Below are 6,000 nucleotides of genomic sequence, written 5' to 3' on the forward strand. Positions count from 1 at the left end.
CTCACCTGGGAGGAAAACATTTGTCAAGTGTGTGTAGTACAGGGGCTCACATGACTACAACTATTTCAGCAACTCCAAACACTAGAACACTGGTCAGTTGTCCAAAGACTACTGTCTGCCTACTCACAATCTAAGTGTACTCAGCTGGGAGGATACAATTTGTCAAACATGGGAAGTAGATAGAGTGAGTGACATGACTACTAAGGCCAGGAAGGCCCTGTGTCTGTAAAACCAATCATCAGCCCAGTGTTCTCTTGTCCAAATACCATTGTTTATCAACTCTCAATTGAAGTGGACTCACCTGGGAAGATAACATTTGTATAGTGTGTGTAGTATTGAATGACTGCAACTCCCAGGAGGTACTATTTCAGTAACTCCATACACCAGCCCAGTGTTATCTCCTCTGAAGACCACTGTTTGTCAATTCCTAAATTAAGTTTAAGCTCCATCTTGACCTGCTAACCAAAGATGAAACTATTGAGAACAGGAAGGACACCTTACCCAGTGTGCAAACAATGATCCCAAAGGCCTCAAAATGCATACCCAGAATGGTATTGGCACCAGACACATACACAATGCACTGACCACATAATGACTCCAACTAGATAAAAACCAAAGTCCTGTGTCTGCCTGCATAACAACCAACTAGGCCTCAAAATGGCTAAATCTATGTCTTGCCTAGACTTTGTGTGGCCTGCACTTGTGGCAAGATGGCATTCTCAGGCCATCCTCCGAAGGGCTAATGATCTGCACATTTCAGCAGCTGCTTGACTTAAATAGAATTGGCATGCTTCACAAATGGCAGGTCAAAACAACCAATAGCATGGGTACTTGTCACAATAGGATAACCTGCAAATCAACTATGTACAAGGGCTTTAAGAAATGTCACTATAAACGTTTGGAGGTAGATCTCACAATACAACCAGTAACACTGTATGTTTTACATCAACAGGTTGAGCTGCCACTGGCCACACGGAGCCCACAGAAGAGACTGACACTATTCTCATCGATTAAGCTGTCAGTGGTGATGATACTCCTGGATGTCTGGATGTGGAGGACGGTTCTGGTTCATCTGGGCAACCTGGTCAGACCTCAACAGTGAGTCTTACTGTGGCCAGTACATCACCTCCCAGCCCGGTTGCCTCCACATCACAGGCAGCCCTTTGCTCCCAACCTGTGTCCCTTGGACAATGGCAACCCTCTTGTGCACCCTAGTCCAGGATCCTGAGTTGCAGCACAACACCTATGACAATGATGGTCCAGGAACCAGTGGGAGGGGGCACCCTGTGGCAAGAGCACAGTACCATAGGGTAGGGTGCATGGGAGGGATGCTGTGGGCCAGCTGGGTGAGGCCACTGGGGATGCTCCTGGCCAGGACACCATTAGCCTCATCTTGGAGGTCTATCAGGAGTCCCAAGGCGTGATGGCCAGGTACTTTCTGAACTCTGGGAAATGAAGCAGCTGCAGAGGGAATTTCATCAGGAAATGCGTGAACAGTGGGAGGTTCACAATACCAACCTGGCCTTCCTAACAGGGGTGCTGAGGGACATTAACACCACCCTGAGCAGGGATCGACACCAACCCACTACCCCTTCCTTTGACACATCTACTCCTGGCCCTTCATCGGTGCCAGTCACTGGAAGGGAGGCCCTGTCAGGGGAAGAACCCGCCCCAGATACCACTGCTTCTGTAGCAGCAGATCTCCCCCACCACGCAAGCGGGATGTCCCACAAAGACTCCAAGAGGTGCGGATGGCAAGACACCCACCACTGCCAGCAAGTGACCACTTCCAAAATGACCTCCTTTGTGTGCCATATATTCACTTTGATGACTGTTCTTCAACTACCTTGCATTTTCAATGAGAGGAGTGCACTGGACTTTAGACTTCCAATTGTGTGGCATCTGCTCCAAAGATTTCATCCACCATGACTGAACCCTTCACTTTTCTTTTCCATCATGCCCCAATTTTGTTTTATGCACACATTTTCAATAAATCTACCTATCACAAAGTCGTTGTCTGCTTGCTTCTGTTCTACATTTTTCTATTTAGATGTAAGACCATATGAAGCAAATGAGGAAGACACAAGGTACTAATGCATGGAGGGATATGTTATAGGTACAGTGTCCTGCTAAGGATTACTACCAACACACACAAACACATTGCTACAAGTGTCTGGTCACACCAAACATTTTATTCCAGTGTACAGTACATAGGCTGTTGAAATGTCTGGACTGTCATAACCAAGAATGGCTGACTCTTTATGTGTCAAGATACACATACCAAGGTACAGCCCACCCCCCAGACCACGGAAGGAAGGGCCTTGTCAGACATTGCCCTGTAGAAAAGGCAAACAGAAAAGTGGATGGTGTCACCGGCTTGAGCCTTATCACATACCAGACCAAAGAAATCCAACATGACATAAACAAAAGTACAGACAGAGGGCACTACAATAGTCCTTCATCATAGGCGATCATAATCCAATGGCCATGCATCTGGTAGTATGACACAAACATATGTCAGTGTTGTGGCACAGGCACTGTGGTCTGCAATGATGAAACACATCTACAGCAACATACAGGTCATACAAGAATAATGATTAGCCTATGTGAAGGGTGAATGCCTTGCTTGCAATTGATGACAACATATTTCATGCCTACATGATCACACACATGATGAAATCAGCCCAACACAGCACACTAAACAAGTACAATGTGCACTTCTGACCTTTCACCAAAACACTGTTCAAGCTGCCTTGGCACAGGACTCATACACCCCATATCTGTGACTTATATTACCTGGAACAATCCATGTCCACTTCGTAAGTCAGAACTTCATCAGATAACTGCCAATGTCACAACTCTGAAATGTCCACATGAGGATGTCATGATGAAGGTACCTGTACAAAGTCAAAACAAGGAGAATAGGCTTGAAAAAACATACCCATTACAAAAATCACATAGCAGGCATGCCAAAGAGACAAGTTGATGGAATGGAAGTTCTTTCTGTTGTGGTATACTTGTTCATTGGCATGCGGTGGGACCAAGCCAACATGTGTGCCATCAATAGCCCCCACCACATGTGGTAAGTGTGCAAAACCATAAAAGTCAGCCTTCACGTGAGCTAGATTCTGATGTCGGGGAAACTGGATGTAGCTGTTGAGGTGTTTCAACATTGCTGAGAAGACATCCTTCAACACCAGGCTGAACATAGGTTGGGACATGCCAGCTAACAGGGCTACTGTATGGATGGAAGGACCATGTGACTAGGAAGTGCAAAACTGACATGACTTGTACAATGGGTGGTATGCTGGTTGGATAACCAATAGCTGGCGTCAGATCTGTCTCCAACTGATGACATAAGTCCACTATTGTTTGTGGATTCAGACAGTAAAGAAAGAATTATATGTCATTCTTCCATTGTAGTGGACAGTAGACAGGAGGTTGTCACATCCTTCCTCTCTCTGGATACGTATGCACGACAAGACATGATTTCCTAATATTAGTCATTGTGTCCACAGCAACATACATTATGCATATCATGTAGACATTGCAACCAGTACTCATCACAGCTGAAAATAAAACATATCACATGTGACCCCCATGGTTTTCCACACATGTGTACCAACATGTATTTGGACCAAACTCAAAGATGTGCAGCACAATTGCCCACAATTGCCCATCGAAATGTGACTGGATATCTGGACTACCAAAATGACCATCGGCAAGGGAGGACTGTGCCCCACTGTCAGGACCGACCTTAGTGCTGCCGGCACCCTATCCAACAATGTTTGCAAACAATGTTTGCTGGCACCCCCAATGACCACCTATGCCATGGATTCCCTCACTGCAACCCTTTAACATTGCCCTCAAGTCTCCTTACCCACTCTCTCTCAGACGCATTTAATTCGTTTTGTAGACCACTTTTTTCAGTGTAGGGTGTCAGAGCACTTTACTTCTCACACACTTTACACAGAGACAAGCAGTTATAAGTTTGCAAATCAGTGTATGAAAAATGTTACATCAGTCAGAATACTAGAAGATGTAGGAGTCACATGTCATCCATACTGGTAGGCTGTATAGTTTAGGAGTGCTTAGTCAGGAAAATCACAAACTCAGAATTTAAACGTAACACCATGGTATGGGATTCTCTTTAATAATTCATACCTAAATGAACACTTTTTGCAACATTAGGATAGCGAAAGACTGGGGAAAATGATAATGCTGTAATCCATACTTTGAAGAATGCATGCAGTTCTTTGATGTCTGTTAATAGCTTACTGTTCTATATAAGGATTTTAACTTATAAACTATTAGTAACAAAAGGACGTCTCTAACAAAAGCAGTATCCCATGACCCATTTGCATCACATGCACTTTGTGATCGACATGGTACATGTTTTTTGCACGGGCATATTAACCCACTATGCTACATTAAAACTTCTACTAGAGAAAACTCTGAACTCTCTCCAGGAAGAAAATTAACCTCTAGAGTTATCTTGACATTTCTATTGTTGCTTGAAAATTCCTGGAGGCAAGGAACACTGCAGCATGGGCTTTCAAAACTATAGTATTATTGCAAACACAGCACTCCCTCCAAAGTCAGCACCCAGTGAGGTGGCACCAGTCGCACTGCCCTTGAACCGGCCCTGCCCACTGTTAAATGCCATCTGTGCCCTGCAACATACTACAATGGTGTTTAATTACTAGGACCTACATGAGAAGACAGGATAAACATGTTTATGAGCTCAAAACAACATTTTTGGAGGTGTGATGCAGTCTGTGAAGCCCAGTACAGCATTTCAGGCCTCGAAAATGGCGGTTACCTGACCTACTCCACTGGACTTTAGGAACCGCCCACGACCACCATCAGAAGTCGTCATGGCGATAGGCAGTTGCCATTGCGGCGCACACAGCCATAGGCTAACGTTGTTGCCAGTGGCGATCGCAGGCCCAGGACTGTGTCTGCCGGCGGTGACGACTACATACATGGTGGACGTGACCGTCATGTTCTGCAGATTCATTCACTTGACTCCTGACACTGCTGCCAGGAAGACCTTCACTACCTGAGCTGCTGTGTACCACCTCTGGGAGCAATCGGCCATGTCCAGCAGGTGATAGGGCCTCTGCTTTCTCTCGAGAGGAGCTGGAGAGGCTAGTGAATGAGGTCCTACCCCTGTAAGGACCTCTTGTGCACAGTTTTCTCTTTACTTCACCATCCTTTCCCTCCTCACAGGCTACAATATGGCCATGTGTGCCAGGTTGACTAATCGTGTGCCTGTTATTGCAGTCTGTGTGGCATTAATGGGAAGGACAATGTGCAGGTATTGGTGGCCAGTGCCATATGTTAAGTTCAGTCACATTGTGTTGTGTGAGTTTTTTGTGTTGGATGCACATAACTAGGTGTGGAGACATTACTGCCAACCACTAAAATCTATTTCCTCATGACATGTATGTGCATGACAGCATGAGCTAAGTATGCATGTTGTGTGAGTCAGTTGAGAGCAATGTGAGCAATGTGTATGGTGTCAGAGAGATTTCTTAACACATCTGTCCCTGCTAAACTGTTGTTTGTAAGGCATATCATGACTCACTCTGCCATTCAGGTTGCCACAGATACCACATGCCAATTTGTTGTTGGCTACATGACGTACTGTCATGCATGGACGTGATGGGAATGGAGTGTCATGTAGGTTCTGTATTCTCAGCCTGCAGAGACCGGGGCCTGTCAAAAGTATCTCCCAGTATGAGACCTATTCTAGGCTGTGGGAGAGTCATTGTGGCTATGCAACTGTGTCACTTTGCCCACTCCATGTACCCTGGCAGATCCTGTCATGTAGCAAATATGAGGCTTTGATGGCAAATCCTGCCCAGAATGCCTTATTCCTTTGATTATATTAGGAATGGGTACAGAGGTAAGTTATTAATCTAAGTCATATGTGCACTTAGCATCATTGTCAATGTGTGTCTTTGACTCATGACAGGTCTTTTACTCCCACAGCTC

At 45.3% G+C, this 6,000-nt stretch overlaps 1 long non-coding RNA gene across 1 annotated transcript in view; it reads left to right on the forward strand.

Annotated features, from left to right (window-relative positions):
- The window catches only part of LOC138265870 (uncharacterized), a 233,069-nt gene extending 231,139 nt beyond the window's left edge, over nt 1-1,930 (forward strand). Inside the window, exon 3 of the long non-coding RNA XR_011199437.1 lies at nt 953-1,930. This is a non-coding gene — a long non-coding RNA (uncharacterized lncRNA). The remainder of the gene's footprint in view (nt 1-952) is intronic.
- The last annotated feature ends 4,070 nt before the right edge of the window (nt 1,931-6,000 follow it).

The sequence above is a fragment of the Pleurodeles waltl genome, chromosome 11 (assembly GCF_031143425.1).
Source record: "Pleurodeles waltl isolate 20211129_DDA chromosome 11, aPleWal1.hap1.20221129, whole genome shotgun sequence".
Lineage (NCBI taxonomy): Eukaryota > Metazoa > Chordata > Amphibia > Caudata > Salamandridae > Pleurodeles > Pleurodeles waltl.